Source organism: Anser cygnoides, chromosome 21 (assembly GCF_040182565.1).
Source record: "Anser cygnoides isolate HZ-2024a breed goose chromosome 21, Taihu_goose_T2T_genome, whole genome shotgun sequence".
Classification (NCBI taxonomy): Eukaryota; Metazoa; Chordata; class Aves; order Anseriformes; family Anatidae; genus Anser; species Anser cygnoides.
Genome location: NC_089893.1, coordinates 9,478,065 through 9,504,153, shown reverse-complemented (window position 1 = coordinate 9,504,153; position 26,089 = coordinate 9,478,065). Strand labels below are relative to the sequence as shown.

At 52.7% G+C, this 26,089-nt stretch overlaps 1 protein-coding gene across 8 annotated transcripts in view; it reads left to right on the top strand.

Annotated features, from left to right (window-relative positions):
• Positions 1-7,634: 7,634 nt before the first annotated feature.
• Positions 7,635-26,089, top strand: part of PKNOX2 (PBX/knotted 1 homeobox 2) — an 87,748-nt gene continuing 69,293 nt past the window's right edge. For 5 of the 8 annotated variants that reach the window (XM_066981292.1, XM_066981295.1, XM_066981294.1 and 2 more), the window contains exons 1-2: positions 8,337-8,467; positions 10,815-10,957. The gene's annotated coding sequence lies outside the window, so the exon portion shown is untranslated. Of the gene's footprint in view, positions 7,654-8,336; positions 8,468-10,814; positions 10,958-26,089 lie in introns of those variants that run through there. The other 3 variants (XM_066981296.1, XM_066981298.1, XM_048063255.2) reach the window with 2 other exon arrangements.

Below are 26,089 nucleotides of genomic sequence, written 5' to 3'. Positions count from 1 at the left end.
GCCCGCCGCTCGGCCAATCGGCACCGCCCGCCGCTCTGCCGACGCTTGCCATTGGCTGCGGGGCGGGGCGCGGCCGGGGTTTTCCCGCGCGGCCGGGGCCGGGCTGCAGCCGGGTGCCGGTGGCCGAGGCCCGGCGGCTGCCGGGGGGTCCGGGCCCAGCCGGCCTCGCTCGGGGGGCCGCTCGCTGGGCTGAGCGCAGGGCTCGGGTTTACAGCCCCAGGAGGACTCGCTGCTGCCCTGCAATGAGATTTTTTTTCCCCGGGTTTTACCCGCCGGGGCTTAGCCTCGCTGCCTGCTCGCGTCAGGGTCGGGCTGCCCTGAAAAACTGAACAGGGAAAGGGGGAACAGCGGTGCTGAGTGTGAATCTGGGTTAAAAAAGACGCAGAAGTAGCAGAAATCCAGGAGTTCCCTGGGTGACACGTCATACGTGTGGCTGTTTTTGCGTGGGGACGGGTTTTGGCTTTGCATCCAAACCCTCGCACCAGGCAGGACACGCCAACCCGGGGAAATCCTGGCACGCCAGGCACTGCTGACGTACAGGACTGATGGATTCCTGGCCCAGCGTATTGCTTACCAGTAATCAAGGTAACACGAAGCATTTACTCATTAGGCTCTCCAGCGATGCAGCACTTGATGCAGTAAATAAAGGTCTGCTGGAGTCAGACGCAGGATGCTTACAGTCCAGCAAAGCCTGGTGGCGAGGGGAACAAAATAATTCTCCATTACGGTTGCTATTGTGTAAATAGTATATTATTGAATAATTATATAAATATAATTATTATGAATTTGGAAACAGGCAATAGTTCATTCACAGTCTGGGGAAGGCGGTTTCATCGCCACAGGTGGATTTTCTTGAAGGAAATGTGGGGTCGTGGCGCTTCAGCAAAGGCATGAAGCGGTCCTGTGAGCAGCTGCTTGGTTGGGTCAAATGGAGCTTTGCAGAGAAATGCAATTTTCCAGCACTCAGGCTAATTAAACACCAGTCCGGGAGGGTGCAGAGGTCACCTTCCTTCAGAGACTACAAGGCAGGATCAGCTGGATCAAAGCTCATTTGGAAAACACACAAAAATTATTTGCTGGGATATAGGGCAGGTTTGAATCAAGTGGGTCTCTTTTGGGGGTGATAACTGCAAATCCGTGATACTGATCGGCTGCAGAGTGAGCAGCATCCTGCTGCATCCTACATAGCACTCGGGGATGCCTGCCAAAGGTTTTTCACCCGCAAAACTTCGTCCAAGTGAGTGTAAAATACGAAATACATGAAAACCTCTTCCCATGTGGGCCAGCGTGGTTCTACACTGCTTTTTGCCCCAGAACATGAATTTTTTGGTGGGAATATCCCACCCCACTTCATCCCTGGCATGACGGGGCCTCCATCTCCAGAGGAGCAAAATGCCGTCATCCAACCCAAATTACCAGTACCTGGGTGAGACTTAACAGCCTGTGAAATACAAGAGGTCGGACAAGGCGATCGAATGGTTTCCTCTAGCCTCAATGCCGTGGAGCGAGCAGAGCTGAAGGAATTGATTTAAAACTCCTTGCACTGTCATAAAACTTGCAGTTTTACAGCTCCAGCCCCACAATTTGGGCTGGGTTATCAAATATTAGAGTTGTGAGAAACAAGCATTGATGCAAGTAAGAAAATATCCTGCTCCTGATTTAAAGACTGGTGAATTGCTAAATATTTTTATTAGCAGCAAATTTGCGGCTTGCTGGAACTAATTTCACGCCCGGTAGATATGGAGCTTAAGCTGGGGATGGCGTTAAATTACTCTCTGGTGAAGGCGTTTAAGCCCTTGGATGGGGATGCTGCTGGATGGGAGTGGGTGCCAGCGCCCCTTTGGGTGGCTCCGCCGGGGCTGGGGGTGGTGGCCGGGGATCACCGGCGTGATGGGAAGCACGTCAGTGCCGTGAAATGCAAAACCCCATTTGCATGAACCTGGTGGAGGCTGCCCCAAGCCAGGCGTGCCGCAGAGGGAGCGGGGACTGATGCTTCAGGCCGGGAAGGTGCTTTATGTATTTTAGGGGTGAGCTTGGCGTATTTAGGAGCTGAAGTGTGATGCTGCAAGTGATGGCAGCCTCTGGTTCTGCAACGCCTCTGGAGGCAGAGAGGTCTTTGGTGGTGGAAGGACTGATGGCGAGGATGCTCACCCGTAGTCCAGCTTATCGCAGTGTGAACGGGGAGTCAGACCGGTTTAGGAGATGGACAAAGGGTGTGCTGGAGGGTGTTGGTTGCAGCAGGTGCTGAGCACAATGTGGGACAGGTGCTGGGGAGGTGGGGAGGATGCGGCGGGTGGCCCCGGGGAGCCGGGAGCACCGCGGAGGCGGTGGGGATCTGGTTACGTCTATAAATACCCCGGGGCGGTGAACAAGAGCTATTTAAATCCCTGCCCCATGCTCCCCTTGCGTTTCTCCGACTTTGTGGACAACACGTCTCAACCGAGGGATGAGCTGCCCTTTTCCAAAGAGAATCACTAATGAAAGAAAGTTAAAATAATATAGGAGAGTTCATAATGGCTCCGGTGGGGATACAGCTCTCTCTCGCAGGAACCCGTTTCGTATTATCTTTCTCCTGCTCATGGCGGAAATCAATTTTAATAGCAGTGACAGGAAATGAGGATGTAAGACTTCAAACAGAACAAATCCTGCAATGCTCAGAAATAATAAAATGGGATATGAAGTCACTTTTTAAATAAAAATCTGATCCCATCTAGAGAAAACGTGTCTAAAAGCCCCAAAATGTCCTGGTTTATGGGACAGAAAGTGGTTCCTGCGGTTGGGTTGCATGCGTGCCCAACCTGAACCCAGAAGGTGGATGGAGGAGGACGGGGTGTCCTGTCATCTCTCACGATGGCCTGAAAAGTCCCAGGAGGGAGGAATTTGGCCACCTTGTGCCTTTGTTGACTATTTATACTTGATTCAAACTGAACTCCGTGCAGTCAGTTGCTTTTCAAGCACACATCCATACACAAAAGAGCTTCCTGATACTTTGTGCACTGAAGTTAAAGCAGCTGAAGGATCATTTCCCTAAAAAGCCCTGAGCAAGAAAGTCTCTGGGCACGCTTAGATGTCATCTCTCCCACCCTGGGTGATAATTTCCCCTGAAATTAACCAAAATCTGAGCTTGGACCCAAACCTCTTTCTGGCGTCCCTTTTTTTCCAGCTAAACCTCAGCCAGGGCATTGTCCAAGGATGAAGGGGGGAGAAGAGAAAGCCTCAGTCAGTCAGCATTCAGACATCAGCATGGGATGAGCTGCCTCGGCAGTGGCCCTGCAAACCTGGGGCTCTTCTCTGGATGCAGAAGCAGGTGTTCTGGGGCTCTACAGTTGCCACTGATTTGTTTATTAATTGTTATTGATTTTTGTTAATTATTGTTGATTTGATTATCAATCTCTGGTATTCTCTTTCTGCAGTACCCCAGTGGTATTCTTTTAATCCAGGGCTATTTTGTTTTTGGAGGTTTTCCTCCACAAGAAAAGAAGAGCTAAAATTCTAGGGAGCCTTACAAACCAGAATGAGCTTCCTCAGACGTGGCATTCCCCACAGCACTGAAGCACATCACCAGATGTTTGCGTTGCTGATTCCCACCAAGCAGAGAGCAGAAATGTGGTCCCTCCTTCCGTCCTTGCTCCCAGACCCCCTTGCCTTAGCCGGGCTGTTCCCGCAAGCATGAGACGGTGGAACCATCAACACCTGAAACTCCCCACATTTAACTTGAAGTGGCTCGTCATCATTAGTTCTTTTAGTATTCCTCATAACAGCATTAATCATGGGCCACTCATTAGACTTTAATGCACCTGTAATATGTTAATCCACAGTAATTCAATCGCAGTTTGGCATTAGGTGACGTCTGCTTGTTGGGGTCCATTTGCAGCACCGTGCTTTCCACCTGGTTTGTCAGCCAGCGACCAGGCACTTTGGCTGTACCTTCTATCTCCCAAAATTAAATCCTGGCTTTTCACAACCCTCGGGTTCAAAGCAGTGACACGGTGCTTGGCCAGCTCATAGCCGTGTCCCACCACGCATGGGCTACCCAAGGATGGAGGTCACCCACTTCTTGGGGACAGCAGGCTTTTCTCCTCCCCTCCTACCTGCGTTTGTATTGCTGATGGATGGCAAAACAACCATCAAGAAAAAGTAAATAAATCGTTTTTGCCACACTGTGACTCCTTCCAAAAACACACACTGGCTTCCCCATGTTCTCCAAGCACATCATTTTGTTTCAGCCCGGGGTTTTCGCACTTGGACCCAGAGGAAACACGTGGTGCTTTGGTTTTCTCAGATCCATCTGTGAGTCTCTGGGATAACTCCAGCAGCCAGGGTATGCAGCATTTAGGTGGTATTTAGCATACTTTTGCGTAACCTGTGCAAAAAATTAGAAGGTGGCTCATCAAGTGGCCACTCATTATTCCGGTGCGAAGGTGCATGGTCACAGGGGGCTGGGGGGGGCTGTAAAAAAGCAGATTCCAATCCCTGCAAACTTTTGTGGATATAATTTCAGGAGAGATCAAAAATGATACTAACCTAAGGATGTAAAGCTACTCAAAATTCAAAGTTTATAGTCCATCTGTCTCTTTGCTTCAGGGAGCCTGTATTAAATTTATTGCTAAATAAAACAAATAAGCCTAGCAAAAGTCAGCACTGAAATCTGCATACTCAGTTGAGAATTAACAGAAGTCTCTTGCTATGATGGCTGCTTCTCAATTTGCATCTTTAAGGAGTTGTGACCAGTGCGTCTCTCGCGCCGCACCGCGTCGCTGCCCCGGTGCAGAGGGACGCGGGTGGCGGTGAGCTCCCGCCACGGGCCAAACCCAGCCGAGGCGGGGAGGGACCCTGAAACACAGCCAAAAAAACCCTCAGGCTGAGCTAAAATCTGCCAGGCTGCGGCAATGCAAAGCTGGCTGTAGCGTTGCGTGGAGGGGAACCGCGGCCAGGCAGCCAGGAGACCCCGAAGGAGCAGCGAGACTTTATTACGGCTTGAAATTAAACATTAAAAAGGAGCAAGTTGGCAGTGGGGATTTTCTAATAAAAATGATCTCGCCTGCCATTTATCCAGCACTTTCATCCGGAAGGACCCCAAAGTGCTTTCCCAGCTTGACGAGACATCATTAACCCCCGGCCGGCTGGTGCAGGAGCAGGCACGGCGGCCGTTTGAAGCCATTCCTCTTCCTTGTGCCTAGGGGTTATTGATAAAGCTCTTCCTTCTATCCCCCGTGCACTTATCTATTAGTAGCTGTCAGGTTGGAGCAGCCGTATGTTCCGTTAGGAGGCTATTTAAAATGCACCGCGGCTTCTCGTGGTTTGTTTTTCTGCAGCAAACAATGCTGCTGCGTTGGTGCTGTAAATCTTTTTGGTTTACTCTCCCCATATTCCCAGGAAAATCATGAACGGAGATAAAGATAACGTAGTTAAGATGAGTGCTTATTCAGCGGGGAGCTTAAGTATCGCAAACGGAGGGAGATCAGTCTTAACAAAAATCCTCCATGAGCTGAGGTCTGAAAACAGGTGAAAGTTGGGGAATCCCTTCATTTCACCTTGGATAGCGCTGTACAAGAATCGGTTCTGTCCGTGTTCCTGGCAGCACGTTGGTTTTAAGGCTGCACCAGACAGCGATGATTTTTTTCCCCCTTTTCGTGAAACACATAACTGGAGAGAGTTTGGAGAGATGTGGGAAAGTGTGTGTGTCCTGAACGCCTGCATCTCAGAAACCCAGCACAAACCCGGGGAGCTGGGAGGCGGGCAGCACACGGGCAGGGAGCTGGGAGCAGCACCTGCTGTGCAGTGGGGGCTGCGCTCTCCGTCGGGCTCCCTTCAGAGCATCCTTTTACTTATGAATGGGTTTCTGAGCATCCTTTATCTCGCAAGCAGCTTGGCTTGCCCCTGTGCTCAGGAAGCAAGCTTGCAATTTGGGGATGCTCTCGTGTCTCCTTACCCCCCTGCCACACATTACCGGGCTCATCATCAAAACTCGTGTTGTTTTTAACATCTATTGTTTAATAATTTACCCTGCTTTTCTCTTATATATATTTCAGAAGGTTTCAGCAGAGAGCCGTACGCATTCATTTCCCATAGCATCCTGTCACAGTTTTCTTTGAGAAATTCAACACCAGCCCTAATGTAATCTTGGAGAGAGAATTGAATTATTTATGGCGGAGTAGTCAAATGACTGAGAGTAAAATGCTATACTTGGTGTAATTTGTTTTCTCCTGAAGCCAGTTATGTAAAAATGTAAATATTACAAGTTATCTATGTCACTGCTCTTGCCAAATGTTTAATATTTTAGTAAACTTGCTCCAAGTACTCTTGCCACTTTGCAGAAGGAACTTGGTGTGCTCTTGAATAAGTGCTGATTAGTTTGCTCTAATTGCATATTTACAGCTTCAAGTGCACAAAACACAGCCTCAGTGCGGGTACACGGCACAACCTCCCCACTTAGGGTGTCAAAAGAGGGTTTAATTTCAGGGAGGTTTCCACCCCCTGGTGTGGGATGGGGATGGGGAATAAGGCATTTGATCAAGGGTTTTGTGTTTCAGGGGGTTTGGGCTCCTTTTCCAGTAGCAGCAGCATCAGCCTGTGGCGGGGAAGGTGCCTCTGGGTGTATTTGATAAAAAGCTGATGGAAATTTGGGTGGAGGAGAAAAGATCTGGGCTGGGAGCTGGAGAGATGCTGGAGCAGCAGGGAGAAGCGGGGTGCTACCCAGCTTGACATCCCAGCAGGGATGCTGCTGCATATCCCTGTTCTCACCAGGCAAATCTGTGGGTCCCACTGACAACAAGATCAGGGGTGACCTGGTACAGCAGAGAGGCGCTTTCTTAGGGAAAAAAATTAAAAGTTTGAGCACAGGCGCCATTTAATTTACGGGCAAAAAACACGGCAAGACCCAGTGGCTGGAGGTTGAAGCTAAGCCAATTCAAATGGGAAATCAGGCGGGGTTTTTAGCAGGGATGATAATTAACCTCCGGCAAAACTCTCCAGGGAAGATGTGGCTTTTGCATTTGCAGAGGAGAAATCTAGGCCTGGCCACGTTCCTGGAGGTTGCTGTAGCTCAGCAAAATAAAACCAAACCCTCTGCACCCCCGTGGGATGCTCGTGGTGAGTTGCTGATGGCATCAGAAGAAACGTGTCAGGAGCAGCAAATAACCCTGAAATATTGGGCAGTCGGTGAAGGGGCTTAAGAGATGCACAGAGCGGAGCTGCTGGGGAGGAGGGGGGGTCTGGAGGACCACAGGGGTGGGAGGACAGGCATGATGCCGAAAATGCGGGATGGCTTTAATTGCCTTTCCTACGCATCCATTTTGTGCCTGCTTTTCATCTCTGTCTGGCAAAATAAGACACGAGCGTGGTGATCCTGCAGCCCTCTGATACCTAACGAGTGCTTTATGTCCTCCCCTGCGCATCTATCCCGCTCAAATCAGAGTCTCCAAAGACCGAAATATTTTTCGCCTGGCCCTGAATCTGGCTGAAACAAGGGAGGACTGAAGACAGCTTTATGGCTCCTCGTCTTGGATGGCTCTCGCGGAATAGCAATGAGGGCGGGAAGAGCATCCAGCTCTGATTTACGCAGCGCGCGGAGGTCTCCGTTGTATTCCGGGCCCAGAACAGCGGGAACTGGTTATAAATCACGGCCCCAGCGCCCGCACGGCCGTACCCACGGTGAGCGGGGCGAGGGGGATGCGCGCTGGGGTGGCACCCGTCACAGCGGCACGCGGCGCTTCGGGAAGAGCTCGTGACGGCTGATGTCCCGTGGGTGTCGCGCAGGGCGCAGGGTGCGCAGCCGGCCCCTCGCTGACCCCTGCGCTCCGCTAGCTTTGGGTTCCCCGCAGCTGGCCCCACAGCTGGCGCCCCCAGACTGTGCCGGGCGCTCCCCGGGGAGGCTGCGGCCGGCGGGGCCTGGCTCCTGCCTCCTGCGGGCCTTCGGGGCCCCGCGGCGCCCCGGTGCCGTCTTCGGGGTAATGTGGGGCCGTGCCGGGCCACTGCGACGAGCCTAGAGCCAAATAACCAGGCTATTGCTTGCTTTGGGGCAAAACCCACCGGTTTTGGTTCAGGGCTGGGCGCGGGGGCTGCGGGGCCTCGCGTGGGGAGCGCGGGGCCAACGCACGGGCAGGGACGGGAACTCCCGTGAGGGGGGACCGCGGGGGGGGGGGCGGGGCTGCGGGGGGGGGGGGGGGGGCGTGGCGAGGAGAGGGCGTGGCGTCGGGGGGGCGTGGCCTAGCGAGAGGGGCGTGGCCTAGCGAGAGGGGCGTGGCCTAGCGAGAGGGGCGTGGCCTAGCGAGAGGGGCGTGGCCTAGAGAGGGGCGTGGCCTGCCGGGGGCGGGGCGGGGGGCGGGGCTCGGCGCGGCGGGGGGCGGGGCGCGGCGGGGCGGGGCGGCGGGGCGGGGGCGGCGCGGCGCGGCGGCGGGGCCGGGCCGGCGGCGAGCGGCGGCCGCGCTGTCAGGCCGGTGTCAGTGTGATGAAGATTGGCGGGCAGGTAGGCTGTCATTCACCGGCGGGCCGCCGCGCGGGGGCGGGCGGAGCCGAGCCGAGCGGCGCGGACAAAGCGGCCCCGGGCGCCGGGGCACGTGCGGCGGCGGCGGCGGCGGGCATCTCCTCCGCTCCCCCCCCCCCCCACCTCCCTCCGGTGCGGGAAGTAACTTGCCGTTCCGCAGCGGTGCCTCGCGCCGCCCCCCCCGCCCTTAGCCCCCCCCCCGCCCCCGTTCCCCTCCTCCCCTCCCGGTGCACGGCTCGCAGCGGCGGCGCGTGGCCGCCGTGCAACGCCGCGGAGCGCCGCGGGGGCCGCGAGCAGCGGGGGCACCGGCACGCCTCGCACCCGGCCGCCGTCACCCCCCCCGTGCTCTCCCCCCCCCCGCCCCCCCGTCCCCGGTCGGCCGCCGCCGTGCCTCCGGGAGGCTGCGCTTCGCCCCGGCCCTTGCGATGCTCTGCAGCCCTCCGGCCGGCCGCGGTGCTCCCGGTTCCCCCGGGGGGTTGCGGTGTCCTTGGGCGGGGGGGGGGGGGGGTCCGGTGTCCTCCCCCCCGCACTCCGGCGGCTGCGCTTCCCCCGGCCGGTTGCGGTGCCCGGGGGGGTCGCGGTGCCCCCCCGGCCCGTGGCAGTTCCTGCCGGGGGTTGCGATCCGCCCCCCGTCGCGGCCCCCCCCGCCCCCGCGCTCCGGTTGCGGTGTGAAGCTGCCCCCGCAGGCAGGGCAGCCCGGCGGCCGGAGCCCCCTCGCCCGGAGGCGCCCCCTCACCTCGGGGAGCCCCCGCGGAGCCCCGGGGCCGGGGGGGGCCGTGCCACCCTGCGGGGCCGAGCCCCCGCAGCATCGCGCCGCCGGCGTCAAACCCGCCTGGCGCGAGCGGACCCCACGAGCCCGCAGGCCCTGGGTCGAAGGGCAAAAGCGGCGTTTTTGCAGCTTTTTGCCTTTTTTTTTATTATTATTTTTAACCCCCCCGCCCCCACCCCCCGCGCACGCACGCTCGCGTCCCCAGGAGGCCCCAGAAGTTTGGGGCACCCCCGCCAGCTCCGCTCTTTGTTCGGGCTCCGGCCGCGGCCCTCCGGCCTCCCTCCGGACCTCGCCGCCGGCCTCGCGGCAAACGCCTCCCTCCCGCGGGGAGCCCTCGGCCCGGCGGGGTGTTTGCGAGCCCAAGGTGGGGAGGTGAGGTTAGGGCCCTCGCCACCGGGGTTGTTTTTGGCCGGGGTGCGGGGGCAGCTGGCTGGGAACGGCTCCTCTCCGGCTTTTTAATGGGTTTCCCTCCCCGGGGAAAGCTCTCGCACGACCCGACCCGACGCCAGCTTCGGCGAAACTTTCCCTGCTCCGTGCTCCTAAGCGTGCCTTCACACGTCTCGGGTCTCGTTTCTCGTCCCTTTCAAACCAAACAGAAAAAAGCCCTGCCCGGGACCCCCCGGCCGCTCTGGGGCTGTTTGCGGCTCCCGGGCTCAGCCGCGGTGGTTTGGGCAAGGAGCGAAACAGCGCCCGGGGCAGGGGCGCGTGGCAGCCCCGCGGAGCAGATGGGCGAGAACGTCGGCATTCCCCCTTATTTTCCTCCCCCCACTCCCCCCCCCATTTGTTTAAGTCCTCCTGCTGAGATTCCTTTATTATTTAGGGGCAAAAGTTAATTGATCAAACCTAATTACGGGTGAGATTAATCCGGGAGCTGGTGCCCACAAGCATCAGCATCGGTTGCGGAAGGAGCCACCATCGACTAGCCAGATTCTGTCCAATTTTGCACCTGAAACAGATTTCCTCCAGCTTTGCCGTCCCCTGGAGCCCCCACTCCCTTTACCATCAGCCCCCACCAGCACCCAGGGTCTTTTGGCCGGGAGTGGGTGGGAATGCCCCAAACACTCAGGAAAACTAGGAGGAAGCGGGGAACCGCGTGCCCGAAGCCGCTCGCGCGTTTCCTTTGAGCTCCCTCCTTCCCTGCGCGTTTGGGGGAGCAGCACCATGGGCACGCGTCCCCTGCGTTTATGGTCACAGCAATGCTGGGGACCGATGGCGAGTGTGGCCAGGTTGCAACTGGGAGGATGCTCGACATCCCCACTGGGCTTGCAATAAACTTTTTAGCTGCTTAAATGCAGCTCCCTACTTCATTTTTATTTTTTTTATTTTTTTTATTTTTCCCCCAGGAAGGGAGATAAAGGAAAATCCCCACTTTTTTTTAAGGAAATGCAGAAAAGTCGACGCAGGTAGGACCTGCATTCTGGGTGATGCCCATCGATGCCCACTGCTCCGCTTCACCTCAGGAAAATGCATCTATTTTAACATTACCAAGTTTGGAACCGCTAACACTAACAGGACCTCCCGGTGTAGCTTTTCTTTTTTTTTTTTTTTTTGCCTTTCCAGGGAACTTTCTAATGGCTAAATGGTTTCTTCGGGTTGATCGACCACCAGAAAGCTGCTGCTTGCCTTCACCTCCCATTCCTGCTCCGGGAAGCCTCCAGGACGGATCCGTAAGTCCCCGAGCGATGGCTGATACTCCAGCGTAGGTGAGCAGCGGCGCGGTAGGCTGCACGTGGGGTCGTATCGCAGTGTGCTGGGGTGTGCTCCCCAGCTATTCTCCTCCCTGCCCTACAACACCCTGGTGGCTGCACTGGCTAAAAATAGTTTTTAAAAGACAGGATCGTACATCTGGGTGCTGGCGGGCAGGTTGGAAGAGTTGCACAACGGCAGGCAGAGAGCCTGGGGTAAAAATAGGAGGAGCTCAAACTTGTGCTGGAAGGGGAGACACTCATTTAAAATATCAAATTTGAGTTTCTTGAGGCTGAGCATTCTTTCCCCTTTCTCCTGGCTCTGGATGAGACACATCTTCCACGAGGTCTTTCTTTTTTTTTCCCCTTGCAGAAATACCAAACATGAACAAAATGCATTTTCCTAAAGTTTCCCGAAGTCTGGCATGGCAAAAAGCAAAATATTGTTGGGTTTTGGGGGGAGAACCAGCTTGGCATCACAGGTGTTGTCTGAATGGTGGCTGGGGACCACGCGGAGGTGAAGGCACCGCTCCCTGCCATCCACTCGCCCTCTCTCGGTCTAATTCCTGCTCTTTTGGTGGTGGTGGGATAAGGCGCTGGATCCAGGCGTGCTGCCTGCAGAGCTGAGCGCTGGCGTGGTGTGGTATTAATGATATCTCAGCTGCGAGGGGCTTCTTCCAGACAGCCACTGCTAACTCCTGGCAGCTTAACCCAAGCAGAAACCGTGTGTGTTTTTAATGGTTTGGGGTTAAACTCTCGGGGTTGGAGTTAATTTCATGCGTGCTGTTGAGTGACTCCATTCCGGAGCAGTTTTGCAAACAGCCTTCACCGAGCTGCTGGTCGTAACGATCGCTAGGCTGACCGCGGGAAGCTTTTACGGAGAGGACTAAATACGGAGCAGCTTTACCCCTAATGAGAATTGGAATTGGAATCCTGTTAGGAACAAATGCCCGTTAATTAGAAAAAAAAAAATTAACGGCGTCATCAGACCAGCCAGTGAAAGATTCCTCCTCAAAATAAGAGCACGGAGGGAAATGATTCTGGTCCTCGCGAGTGACTGGAGCAGGGATGCAGCGCTGGCCGTGGAGGTGATGCTCCAGGTGATGCACGGCACAAAACCCCTCGGGAGAGGCAGGCGGCAGGGACCTGGGGTCGCCTCCGCGCAGCTGGAAACCTGGCGCGAGCTCGGCCAAGCAGGGATTTGCAGCTGTGTCAATAAGATGAGAATTTGGCCTTGGCTCTGCTGGGCTGATCGCGTCTTTTTTTGTGTTCCCTCTTCACCGCCTCTGCCAAGAGCGCGGCGGTGGCGGGTGAAAATAACCTCTTGTTAGTCTCGAACGTTTGCTGATAAACTTAAATTAGCATTTGTTAAATATTTGCAAGCGTAGCGAGATGGAGAGCTGTGTCTGGCATATTAGAGTGATTTTTTTTTTTTTTAAAGCCAAATAGTGCCTTTTTGGTCAGCATTGCTGGAGCGTGATGCTCTTTGCAGCTAACGAGATGCAGATGCTTGCATCCAGCTCCAAGGGGCCAATGCCTGCGACCCTTCCTCGACTGTGCCTTGAGCAGAGGAGCAAAACCAGGAGCAAAAGTAGGCTGAACGGACTCAAATGTTCGCCTTGAACTGGAAATGCTTTCTGTGCCCAGCTGGAGTGTTTTTCCCCTGGTGCTTCCATGCCTTTTAGCATCTCGCAGTGCAGATAGGCGGCACATAAAATCAGAGCGCAAGGGGGTGGAAATGCAGGGGAAGGGGTGCTTTGCAGGGACACACGGCTCCCTGAAAGACAAAGCGCTGCGTCCTGCCAGCACACTGCAAGCCCAATCCCACCGAGCCCCCAAAAACGGGGGAGCAGCGAGGAAATGCCCGGCCGCCCCGTCAGTTGCAATGAAATACGACTTCAGCGCATTAGGAAAGTGCCACCAGTCATGTTATATGTGTAGCTTTCAACTTTAATAAGGTGTTGCAAAAACTATGAAAATAGTTATAACCAAAACCACATTTTTCGGCGAGCACCAGCTCTGTTCTCCCATTCCCCGGTCACAATGTCTGGCTTTGTACCCTCAATAAAGCTGTTAAAGCCAATTGAAAAATGGCAGCAGGGCAAGCGACGGATTTGGGGTTAATCTACACGATGTGGATATCCGAAAATCGCAGCCTTATTTTGAACCATTTTAGACGACTCATATTTTATTTTGTGTCACTGCTACGCGTTTAAAGAATGCACATCAGAAACAGGATTCGGAGCATTAAAATCGCATCGCCCCGCGTTGGGAAGCTGACCTGTAATTCCAGAAAAATAGAATGTTTCGGTGTCTGCAGGAAGCTTGTGCCGTGCGATCAGCTCTGTGTTATTCCTCATTTTTTTGGGAGGCAGGACCGGTCTTTTTAGATGCATCACTTCTAGGTTTGTTGGAAGGCGCTTTATAGCTTTATAAAGCCCTTAAAATGTTTTTTAAACACTGCTTCCAGCTTATAAGGCTAGTTTTAGAATAGCAATTACAAGCTCCCTTATCCCCAAGCAAATTCCCACTGTGATGGTGTATGTAAACCGGTTTAGACATTTTTAATGCTCGTGAGCAATAAATTTGAACGAGGAAGCAAGCACCTCAGCCCGCGCAGCTGAAAGACGTGCTGTCCTAATTTATGTGTCATATAAAACTCCGCCAAGTTGCCGAGCGGTGGGGGGAGTTTTATATTTTTACAGTTTTAAGCTCTTAATTTTTCCGTGCCTGTCCCACAGCGAGACTTGTTGGTGTGCTTTGTGCTTTTCTTTTTCACTCCCCCCCCCCCCCCAGCATCTTCTTGCTGCCTCTTAGTGGCGGTGAGCGAGGCCGTAGCACCCTGATCAGCCCCGGGTCGCTCCCAATGAACTGTCCGCCCTCGTCTTCCTCAGTGGAGCCGCCCCTGGCCTCCTCCTCCTCAGTCACCCATTTCACACCCCCACCCCCCCAAAAAAAACAAACAAACAAACCAGAAACTGGATCCCGAGTGCATTAATAAAACAACAGAAAATATATCTCAATCCCAAGGAGATCACGTTTGCACAAAGTGTCCGGAACAGCCTTTAATGCGTTTGTGCAGAAATTGCTTTCCTTATATCCTAGTGACAGAGCCGATGTATCTAACTATGGCAATTAATTCGGCGGCATAAAAACCAAAGTGGGGCGTTCTGTCCACCGAATGTGTCCGTGCCCATGCCAAGGCCCTCCCTTTGCTTCGGAGGGCATTTGCGCCTTTAAAAATAGCATTTAAAATGCATTTTGAAGTTGTCCGTTAGATGGAAATGGCACTTTTGGCAAATATTTAGCAGAGCATGTGAATGCAGAAGCTGTTTGGCTCTAAGCAAACGCTCTATAAATTGGAGCACTTTGTCAGCCTGACAGCAAAGAACAAACTTAATAAACGGGATCGGAGGGTTGTTTTCCTGCACGGATCCGAGCTGTCAGCGCGTGATGGGATGGGTAACACAACTGGGATCAGGAGGCAGATTTCCGTGTGTGGCCTTGATTGAATTAATCTGGTGCAAATTTACCCTGTGAGCCTTGCCTGTGTTTCCCTCGGAGCTGGACACAAATGGTGCGGGTGGCTCTCAGCGCCCCGACGTCGGCAGAGCAAGGTGAATCTGATAACTGCGATTCTCCTAATGAGCCAATAATTAAAACTCCTATCAGCACTGCAAGCTTGCCCCACTGTGTCTCCACCTCACTCCAGGGATGCCGGAGTGATTTTAGTGATGCTGCTCCAGGGATGCTGGCATGATTTTAGCGATGCTCCTCTGGCTTTCGGGGGTGACTCTGGCCAAAACTGGTCCCCGTCACAGGCGCGTTCCCCGTTCCCCATTTTTCCTTGGTGCAGACCTCAGCACCCAAATCCCACCGGAGGGGCTGTCGCTTTGTACTGCCCGTGTTGGCTTTTTGAGTATTGCAGCCTCATCCACGCATCCTGGCGTTGGGCAACCTTCCCTGACATCTGACCTTACCTTTTCCATTTGTATGGGCTTCTTCCCTCCTCACCCTGCTGGTCTCCCTAGGCAGGATGCCTTCAAGGCATGAGGTCTGTTTTTTTTTTTTTTTTTCCTCCTTATTCCTCCACTTTTAAACATCCCAAACTGTTTGGCTGGAGGGTACATGTGCTGAAAGCAGCAAATCCTGCTGTTTCTCCGAGGGGGAGCAAAGTGAGCGGGCTGCTTCAGCGGCACGGCTGGCAGAGCACCTGGGAAGTGGCCAAGGTTATCTGAAGGTGGGCATCGCCTTGCTCCCCGGCAGCCTTCACGGTGGGATTTCCTTCGGAGGGGATAGAAATGTTCCTGGGGAGATGGGCTGTTATCGCCACGTGAATCGGAGCAGCGTTTTCGCTCTGTATTCGTTGTACCCTCGGAGGGCCCCGGGGCATCGTTCTGGTCCTGCTGGCTCGCAGGGCACATGTGTGATGAGCTGGGGAGGGCTCAGCATGCCCGGGCGAGAGCAGTGCAAGAGGGCACGCGGGGTGGGGATGCACCGAGGGGCTCCGTGACTGGAGGGGGAGAAAGCTCGTTTTGGGCAGCAATGGGCAAATTGTGTTAGCGCTTTCTGTCCCCAGGTCACACGTTGAATTTTACTGCAAAAAGGGAGCATTTGCAAAAGAAAGTGGTGGTGCCTCAACACTGCACCAAAGCTCTCCTGCAGCTTTTTAACCAGCAATGCACCAAACTGTTCCTTCAATAAAAATTGCAAGCATCTTTTTTTTTTGTTTGTTTTCCTTTTTTTCTTCTGTAACTGCTAGTCTTTTTTTCAAAGGAGGCCGCTCCCATTGGAGCCAAATTTAAGACCCAGTCTTCATCCTTCTCGCGGGAAACTTGCACAAATGCTGCGCTCCTGGCCAGAAGAAGAGAGATTTTCAGAAGCAAGAAAGGGATTTGGGAGGAGATTTGGTATCTCCCTGTGGCACGCGTGGGAGAAACTGGTCCTCTAAGGAGCTGTGAAACCCGCGGCCGGTCCAGCTGCTTGGCCATGCAGCGATGGAGGCCTGCACCAAAAGCAGCTGAAATGCACCCAAATTGGCACCTTGGCCTTTCCTTCATGACCACTGAGCAGGGAGCAGCGGGGGTGGGAAAGCTGCCAGGTGAGGTTTGCAAAGCCCTCTTTGCATAGCCCCCCCCTGCGACGCACCCTTTTCAGAGCCCACCCTTTTGCAATGCCCCTTTTGCAAACTCCTTTCACAACACCACCTTTGCAAAGCTCCCGTTGCAAAGCCCCCAGTGCAAACACCCCCTTTGCAAAGCCCAGCGTTTTACCCTAGGGGATTTTACCACCACCCCCAGGCTGGTGCAAGCCGGGGGCGGGGGGCAGCTTTGGCCCCACTCCAGCGCCCAGCCAGGACACACAGCACCCTTCATGAAACCAGACAGAATTAAACCCTTTGTTTCCTGTTCGCCGGCCGCTTTAGCCGAGGCCAGGAGCGCTCAACAAACCCGCCTTTGTGCTAATTTAATTAATCGGGGCGGCGAGGATGAGAGCGCAGGCTATAAATACCTGCTTCTTCCCGGGGGCGAGGGGACCAGTGGCCCCACAGCCAGCCCCCGCCGCGACGTTTCGCGTGGCGGGGCTGCATGGTGGTGGCACTTGGCACTTTGCTGATGCCACCGCTGGCTTGTGAAACCTTGGTTTGGTGGGAAAAGCATGTTTTTTGGGAAAAGTGCCAATGTGCCGCTATGAAGCTGTACATGCTCCGGGGATGCTGGCGGCTGTCACAACCCCACTCCCTCCCTTTCTCTTCCCCTCTCTTACCAATGCAACCCCCCGAAGGGAGGAAAATCAGAGGAATGCAGCAGCACAGCAGCTTTTCTGCTTCCCCCTGTTCCCAGTGCTGGCTCGAGCCTTCCAGCAACGTCCTGTTTTGTGCTGGAAAAAAACACCACCACGATGCATGGGTGCATGCTTCTGCCCTGCTTTTGCAGCGTTGCTGGTGCATGTGCTCTCAAAAAGCGAATGTTTAGCCTGAGTATTCAAATATTTGCAGACAGCAAATTTGGAATTGTGCACAACTGAGCAAGGCACGCTGTGTGCGGGGCCGCTGCTTCTGTTCAGGGGCTTGGGGAGTGCTGGACCCAGCAGCCTGCGGCTGCTCTCAGCGTTTTCCCGATGAGACGTTTGCCTTGCGCTGCTGGTCTTTACTTGCAATATGAGTTTCAGACTGCCCAGGCCCTTTGCAAATGAGGAAACTAAATCGTGCAAAATGGGACGAGTTCCCCAAGCTGCAGAAATAAAGGACAAAATAGCTTCAAGACTTGTTGCTGAGCAAGTTTTGGCTGCACAGGGTGACCTGAGTCTGCTACAAATGGTTTCTTAAGCTTATGAAGAACAGTTTTAAATCAAGAAATCCACATGGGGCTGTTTTAGCGCGACACTTTTGATGCATAGTAACCTAATAAGCATTGATACAGCTTTTGGAGTGCCGGGGTAAGTCCCAAGCTAAAGAGTTTGGGCTCCAAACAGCAAAATTCCCCACTGGATTGCAGCAGATGGCAAATAACAGCAAATCAGAGAACAGATAAAACTATTCCCAACAACTTTGCAATAGCAAAGAGCCATGCGGCAGCTGGACATCACATCCTCACTGTTTTGGGTAGGAAAACCCCAAGCGTACATGGTGAGGGACTAATCCTGCCTGAAAAGCAGCGCAGGAGGGAAGGAGAAGGCAGCTCGGGGCTGAGATCACAGCGAGGGATGCTCCTGAGGTGTCCAGAGTGAGTGTGTGATTAGACAGATACCTGTTCAAATGTTTCTTTTTCAGTTTTTTAAAGATAAAAGGGGCCTTCCGCAGCATGCAGGCTGAAAGATTTATGAGCGTTTCATGGCTTGAATAATTCCACCTGTGGGATCCCTTCTGCAATGCTGCCTTTTCATCTTGCAGAGGGCATTGGAAGCCTGTGAGGGCTGTCGAGAGAAGAGCCCCAAGTGATGCTCCAAGCCCCGTGGGGACCAAGCTGCTGCACGATGGGTTGGGAAATCCGCCTCCAAGCCTCTTTTCTAGACTCTTATTTTTGGGCACCTTCTCAGCTTCTGTTAGTTATGCTCCAACCCCCAGCTGGCTCCCATGGCACCAAAGAACGCCACCAAATGCCCCTAAAAAAAAAAAACCAAAAAACAACAAACAACATGAAGCTAATTCAGGTGCTGGAGCAAAGTCATCTTTTGGGGGCTAAGGGGTTAAATCGCACAGTTTGGGGAGGAATCAGATGTCCTCCCAAGCTGAGATTCACCACTCCCAGCTTCACAGTTCAGGGAACAACCTGCCCCTGCCCCATCCCCCTCAGCCTTTTAATTAGCTGAATTTCAGCGTTTGACCAAACCTAAAGCACTGCACAAGTTTGGAGCTCTTTTATCATTGCTCCGATGAATAAGACGCAGTAAGAAAAATTGGTCATAGAAACTCTTCGGGCATCTGGGTTGTTATATTTAACGCTCGTGCTATTTCTACAGTGTTTAAAACGGGAGAGAGTTTGCCCATTTATTTTAGGGTTGCATTCAACTGCTGGGTGATGTCACATGAAACCCAGAGAAATTGTCGGTGAAACAATATCTCGGTTGAGCCTCGACGGCTGGCTTAAAATAGCCGCTTCACGGCATGGCTGCGCAAGGGTGAGCAGAGTGGTGGCGGCGGCAGCGTGGCTGCTTCCTCCTTTGGGCATCGCCTCCGTTTGTTGCCTGGGATGAGTTGCCCAGCTTGGGCCCCGACCCGAATTTAAGGGAGATGACAATAATTTGGTCCTCAAAAGGTGAAATGTAAGAGGAAGGTGGTTTTCCAACCCGGAGCCTTTACTCCTGGCTTGATTTGGGGGAAATCACAGCAGCAGGGTGCTCGGACCGATGCAGTGGGAATAAGTTGGTGGTGCAGGGGGGGGTGCTGCACCCATTTCCATTTGGAGAGCCCAAATCTGGCAGGCTTTCCTTGCAGGAAAACTCTGCATCTCCCAGCTCGGCGCCTTTTCCCCACTGTGCACAGGGAGCTGGAGCATCCCCGGTCAGCCCCATGCCCCGCTGGCTCCTCGACCACAGAAGGCTGCAATTTGAGCAACCTTCCGTTGCTCCCTTGGCATTTTGGGGGAAGAAACGGCATTTTTCCCACAGGAAAAAGTAGCATTGGGCTTGTGAGTTGCTAACGTAGGGAGATACTCCTGCTTCTGCTGTCTTGGAAAAGAGTTTTTTTTAAACCCGTAGCAGAAGGAGTTAGGGATTGCAGCCTGGCTTGGTTGCTGTCAGAGGGGAGACCCTTGCAAAAGCCACGGTATTGCCAGCATGCTTTGGGTTATTAATAAAAGTTCTGTTTTTCCCAGTGTTTTGGCTTTGGGGTAGTGAAAAACACTAATTTTTCACATCACATCTCATACTTGAGATGTTTAAAAGCACTCGTGACGTCCCCGGCCTTGTCGCGTCTCTATTTACACAACCTCGTATAAATATTCCACATCCGCTTTTAATCCTGGTTTTCCTGGAATTTAAGGGCTTTGGTCACGCTGAAAGTTTCTGTGCAAAACTTCTTTGTGCCAGGCTTTTTCTCCACAAGGAAAGCAGTCTGTCGAGATGTGCATCTTCCCCATCCCTTCCCACAGGGAATATTCACACACTCATATTTTGTTCCAGAATGAGCCAAAGCCCACCAAAATGATTAAACCTTTACTGGGATGAAGCAGACCAGGACTCTCAGCCTGAAAAAAGGGTTGAACAGGAGCATGCTATAAAACTACAAATAGCCTAGGGGCTATCCCCCTATCCAGGGGATTTGTATGCACCTTCTTAGGGAGAAAAAGAGCTAAGGGATCCTGATGAAAATTATGGGCTGACATGCTTAAAAAGACCAAAAGAGGTATTTTTTCAGTTGTTTTGGGATCTCATTGAGCAAAAGGTTGGCTGGGTTAAAAACAACAATAAAAAGGGATTGGACGAAGAAATGCCAGGGAGTTGTTAACTGCTGGGGTATCACATTTGATATCAGACATCCTTCCAGGTAACATTTTCCTGCAACAAAATAGCATTTTCCTGGATTTTCTGGTGGCTGCAGTGTCTGTCCAATTTATTATTGTATTTAGGGTAGCATAAGAGGAGATTTTTTTTTTTGTTCTTATCAATATGCTGGGGGAATCTTTCAGTTTTTCTGGTTTGGCATGATAATCTTGCAAAGCCTCACATTTCCTCCTGGCATCCAGAGTGGCTGCAGCATCCTTGGGGGGAAAAAACAAAAGAAAACAAAGCGCAGCCTTGGGTACAGCCTCAGCAAGGCGTTTTGCTGTGACACCAGGCACCTTGAAGCTGCAATTGTAGCAGAAAGGCCCCTAAAAAAAAGACCAAACAAGCCCACCCACTCGTAGCTGTTTCTCCTAAAGGGCGAAGGATGCTCTTGTGATCTCCTCCCAAAATAATCATGGCTGGGTGAGCTCGGGCAGAGCGTGGCTGGGTTTGCACATGATTAACAGCAGCGTAAGCAATCTGCATACATAGCGAAGCCCCGTTGGTATTACATTATTCTATTAGAGTTTCAAAGCTGGTCTTAAGTGGACATGATTTCTTCCCATGGACCATTAATTTTGTTTTATTGCTGGTCTGATGGCCATTACCCTTTTTTGCCGGTGCATTCCCCCATTAGGTTTGTACAATTAGCAAAACACGCCAGGAAGGGTGTTGCACCACGCTCAGCATTGCAGCATGCTCCTTGCACCCTCCGGGCTGCAAAGCTGCTCTGAACCTTAAAATGCACATGGGAGAGGAGTGGATGCGGCCACTGTGCATCTGCTCGTGTCCCGCAGCCCAGATACCTAAATTAGCAGAGACCCTAATGTGGCACTTTAATTATCAAAGCAATAGGATGGTAACCAAATCAGGAACGACCAATACCAGCTGCTCAAATCAGCAAAGAATCTTGAAGTTTAACCAAATTAGCAAAAATTCTTTCCAGGCACCAAATTAGCAAAGCCCCTAGCATGGCACCTGAATGAGCGACGATGCTGGAGTGGTGCCCAGATCAGCGAAGATCCTTGCAGGACACCTGAATCAATAAGCATCCTGTCTGGGTACCCCAGTCAGCAAAGATCATCGCCAGGCACCCAAACTGGAGATTCCAGCAGGACACCCAAATTAGCTCAGGTCCTCTCAGGGCGCCCGGGTACATCTGGGAAGCCACAGAAGAGAGGTGCTTGCTATCCTCCCTGACGGGGCCATCTCCCACTTTGGCTGCTTTATTATTTTGCAGTTTTTTCTCCCTTAGTGCGGCCGGTGCCCATGCTCTCCTCTCCCTCTGGCTTTGGCTTTTTCTGATCCATCAGCATCAGGGTTTTTGCTCATGAAATACTTCCTGGCAGAAACCCAGCGGCGGGGTGCTGAGGTCCTGGGACCCTTCTCCAAACTTGGGCTTTTTCTGCACCTGCTTTTATGTATGGCTACAAGTGTAACCTCATTTCTACAGTTAAAAATCAGTAAAAACTAGCAGAAAGACTTCTCTCTGCCAAGCTGGTTGCTCCTGCCTCGTTAGAATAAAAACTAATTTCTCAGCATCTTTGGTGTCTGAGGCTCATAAGTGCTGTCTGTGTCTGGTGCCCATTGGTGGTTGTCCTTGCAAACAGAGTGCATGTACGAAATCTGATTTTCTTACAAAACCAAGTTTCAAAGGAAAAACTAGGAAAACTTCATACGGTTCCTGGTTTCAAAGTGCAATACCGCCCTTTAGGCAGCACTGAAAAAAAACCTTTTGCATGCAAGGAGAGTGCAAAATAGTTAAGTGGGTTTTGCTCCAAACTTGTAGCAAACTCAGATTGAAATCGGATGGTGGTGAGCAGAGCCCGAGAGGTGGAACCGTGATGAACTTGGTGAAGGATTCGAAGTCATCGCAGCCCAGCACTGCATCACCTCATCCCTTCTGGCTTTGGGGAGGTTTTTGGTGGCACCTGCTTGTCGCTAAAATAATCATTTCTGATGAACACAGCAGAGCAAGTTCAGCTTTGTAATCAATGAATATAAATAACCTCTTCTTTGAGTTGAATCTCTCTTCCTCGTTAGCCCTAATTAAAGCTGCTGGTTTTGCTCCTCATCAGTTAAGGGCAATGTAAACCAGGACATTTCCGTGCACACCGTTGGTGCTGCGGGCATTTACCAGCTGGGGCAGCTGGCCATGGGTATGCTTAGGGGCAGGGGGGCAGAACTACTGAATTCCTCTGCTTTTTGTTGTTGTTTTTTATCAAAAGAGTAAAGTTGGGTCTGCGGCTGCAGTGCAGCAAGGGTGGTATTTAAAACTTAATTAATCCCCCACCCCCCAGTTAAATCAAACTAAGAAACACATTGCAGCTGTGCAGAGGCAGGGAAAAGAGGCTTCGCCAGCAGTGTGGGGTGCTCTTTTAGCCCAGAAAGGGGACAAAAAGCATCTATGACTGGTGCTGGCCTCCATCCTTCTGCACGGGGCTGGTCCTGCTGCATCTTTGTGGTGAGATGATGCTGGTATTTTCTCTTTGATACTGCTATTTTCTCTTCTCTTTCCTGGGTGCCGTGTGGGGTCACCTGGCAGGGCCAGTATGCAAAGGGGGTTGAAAAAGCCTGATCTGCCTGGGCTTGAGAAAGCAACCCACTAACGAACGAAGTGTTCATTTTAATTAGTCCTTATTGATTGTGCACTAAGGTAGGCCTCAGAAGTTACCGGGTAACGAGCTCGGTGCGGGGCTGCAGGCCTGCAGCAGGCACTGTGTCCTGTTTGCTCGCCCGTGGCCGCATCCCGACTTGCGGCCTTCCCTCCCTGTAGCGCGCTGGCTTGGCCTGGCACTGGAAATGCTAAACCCTCCCCAGGCATGGCTGGACCTCGGAGTAAAAATAGATGGCTGGAATGAGGAGCTGAACAGCTCACGGGACGGCCGAGCTGGTGTCGCCTGACACCACGCAAGCAGCCGGGCACGCAGGGCGTTTTTGGCGCATTTCTTACGAAATCCACTCAGGCCTGGCGGGACGGAGAGGATGGGGTTCCCCACGGGGATGAAACCCTCCTCTGTCACAAAATGCCGGCATGTTGCCCAAGGTTTGTGCTCTCCGGGTATGATTTATTGCTGGGCAGTGACCTCTGTGCTCAGAAATACCTGGGAGTGAACCGCTCAGCGTTGCCCGCGCTGTGGCTCCGCGTGTCCTTCTCTGCTGCGAGTCTGCCTCCTCTCACAGGGAAGGGGGGGTGCTTTTGCCCAAGATCTGTAACGGGGAATTTGGCTTCGTGGTAATTTCTCCATTCTGCAATGCCCTGGCAGGGTGTTTTATTCCGACCCTGGGAGCAAAGAAGGATCCTGCTCCATGCCCTGTGGTTTTTGGGGAAGCTGTAGTCATTTGGGGACCGGCTGCCAGCTGGGCATCCCAAGAGGGTCAAATCCTGCACTTGCTGCCAGGTTATTGAATTGCATGGTTTTCCCCCACCCAAAACCGCTCTGTTCCTGCACGGGGGTGGCCATGAGCCCTCCCACTTTTGGGACCTGGCTCTCCCCCCCTCCGCTGTGTGTTGGATCAGATGTCACAGCTTTCCCCTCTCCTCTGATAAACATCTCCCCACGCAGTGTGGTTTTTGCTTTGCCCCTTGGGTTGGTGGCTGCTGAAACCTGAACTCGTATTTATTTATGTTCTTGCATGTTGTTTTCAGTTGGCTCCTTGCAAGCTGTGCCCGGCCCCTCCTGCAAGAGCTTGTGCTGCCCTGGATGCCTCGGCTTTGCCGTCAGACTCAGAGCCACAACTCCTGCCTATTTTGCTGCCAGCACCTTAAAGCAGCCAGGATTTAGTCCCGAGCAGAAGCATCCATGCATCACATGTGTCTTTTTTGCCTAAGCACGCAGGAGTGGGCTGCTCTGGCACTTTCTGCCCCTATTGTCCAGGGAAAACCCGGACCTGCTACCCTTCTCGCCCTGCGTGGTGAAGGAGGATTTCAGTTGTTAAAGTTAGGGGATGCTGTTGGCGAGCGGCGAACACACTGTTTGTAACACCTGCAAGCCTGTCAGCCATCTTTGGCTCCTGGGCTCCTGGTTGAATTTTAGCATCCTCCAAAACCCAAAAATCTCCCTTTCAGCCCTGCCACTGCAGAGCCCCTGGCTGCATCCTGAGCCTTGGTCCCTCCATGCCATGGTCACATGCCGTGCTCCAGCCGCAGGGGTTTCACTGAGACTTAAATGGGATTGCTTCATTACCCACTGCTGCTGTAGCTCGGCCCTCGCTGGCATCGGGTGGGTTGTTCCTTGAATCTAAACTCCCTTCCAGGAGCAAAAATGGCAGCAAAACCCTTGTTGTATGGCAAACCTTCAGCTTTGGCAATGACTGCCACCAAAAATACATTGTTATTATGTAGGAGCTGGGGTGCTTATTTACTCATCTTTGCACCAGGAGAGGCAAATATCCCCAAAGATACTTCTTGGAAATGATGAATGAGGATGCACATCCTGAGGGGACGATTTGATGTTTCAGTGATGGATACAAAAGCATGAAAGCTCCCAAATTTCGGGGTTTTCCCCCCATTGGCGGGGCTGCAGCTGTGATGTTTCAGCTCTCCTCCAAGCATTGCTTGGGAATTTGTTGTGGGCGGGCGGGGGGGGGTGGCATTGTTACAGTAATGCTAAAACCTGGAGACAGAGAAGTCAAGAAGTTCCAAAGACAGGAGGTTGCTGGGGCACATTGGCTTGGCCACAAATTACCCTTCTGCTACCGGTCTTGGAAGAAGTAGCTTTTTCCCCACTGCCTGTTGACGCTGCTGGGAGATGTTTTGCTTTGAGGAATTTCTCCTTTTCCCCTGCCTGCATTCGGATATATTGTTGGGGGCAAGCAGCCTGCTGCCGCCACGGGTGTGAGGGCTCTGGCAATTACCGTTGAACAAGAGTCATAAAATGAAAAGAAACGCCTGGCTATATATAAACCCGGAGTGTTCACAGGGTACCTATTTTTATGAGTTTTTTTTTTTTTTAAAAACGATCCTGGAGTACTTCCTGGAAAACGGAGGCATGAATTGATGCTTTTTATAGGTCACTCCATAAGACACTAATAAAGCGAAAGGTTAAGAGAACGGCCACGTTTCTCTTCTCTCCTCCTGCCGGTTGTTAGAACATCAGATTTTAAATCATGGGGAATTATGAAGTGCGGCAGATTGTGCCAGCGGCTCTTTGAGCTTTCCCCACAGTGCCACGCGTCTCTGGGCCGTGGGGCGGCTCAGCACCGTCCTGCTCGCAGGTGGCCCTGGGGACAGGAGCAGAGCAACCCCATTTGGCAAAACGCCAGCAAGCAGAAATATTTTCTAAATCTCTTTAAAATAGTGGGAATGAGGCATTGCCGTATGCAGGGCTCCTAAATATGTGTTGTTTTGTGTTTTTTTTTTTTCCTTTTTTGTTGTAGTGGTGGAAAAAAGCTACATAAAATAGCATTGGGTTTGTGTGTGCCACCCTGGGTGGTGGGAGATTGCCAAGGCGCCTGAGGCACTGAAACCAGGCTGGGATGTGAAAGGTCCCCGTCCCCTGCTGTGCCCCAGAGGGGCCCTGCCATTAACCCCCCCAAACCCATCCTCGTCTCAGCCCCAAAGAGGTGAAATGGAGCCGGCAGGAAGATGAATGAAGCCAGTGAGCTGTTGGAGCTACTTTCTCAATTAATGGCTTTGTTTAATCATACCCCCTGTCCAGAGGAGTATTGTCTTACGGATAATTTCGTTTGCCTAACGAGATTTTGCTAATTAAATCTCCTTTCGGTCGGTGTGGCTCTCCCTGCAGGATAGGGGAATGTTTGTGAATCCTTCTCTGCTGCTGGCTAAATAAACCTTTCCACTCCGCTACCAAAGAAAACACGGGAATTGCAGTATCCAAACACTGGCTTGCAAATTAATTAGCTTTTGCAACCCTGAGAAGGTGCTTTGTTGCATGCGCATCCCCAACTGCAGGGCAGGAAAAGGCAGGGATGCTTGGCCTTGCCTCAGGTTGCTCGTGCATCTGAGCTGGATGCCTTTGCTGTTGCAAACTGTGCATCGGAGGCTTATCCAGGGCTGACAGACTGTGAAAACCCACTGTGGGGTTTTGAGCCCCCAAAACAGTCAACCAGCTCCAAAATTTTGCGTGGGTATTGGAGCAAAAGATGGGTGTATTTCATCTGCTGCGTCTCGGCGGTGATTGCTCCAACACTCCCAGCTTGCTC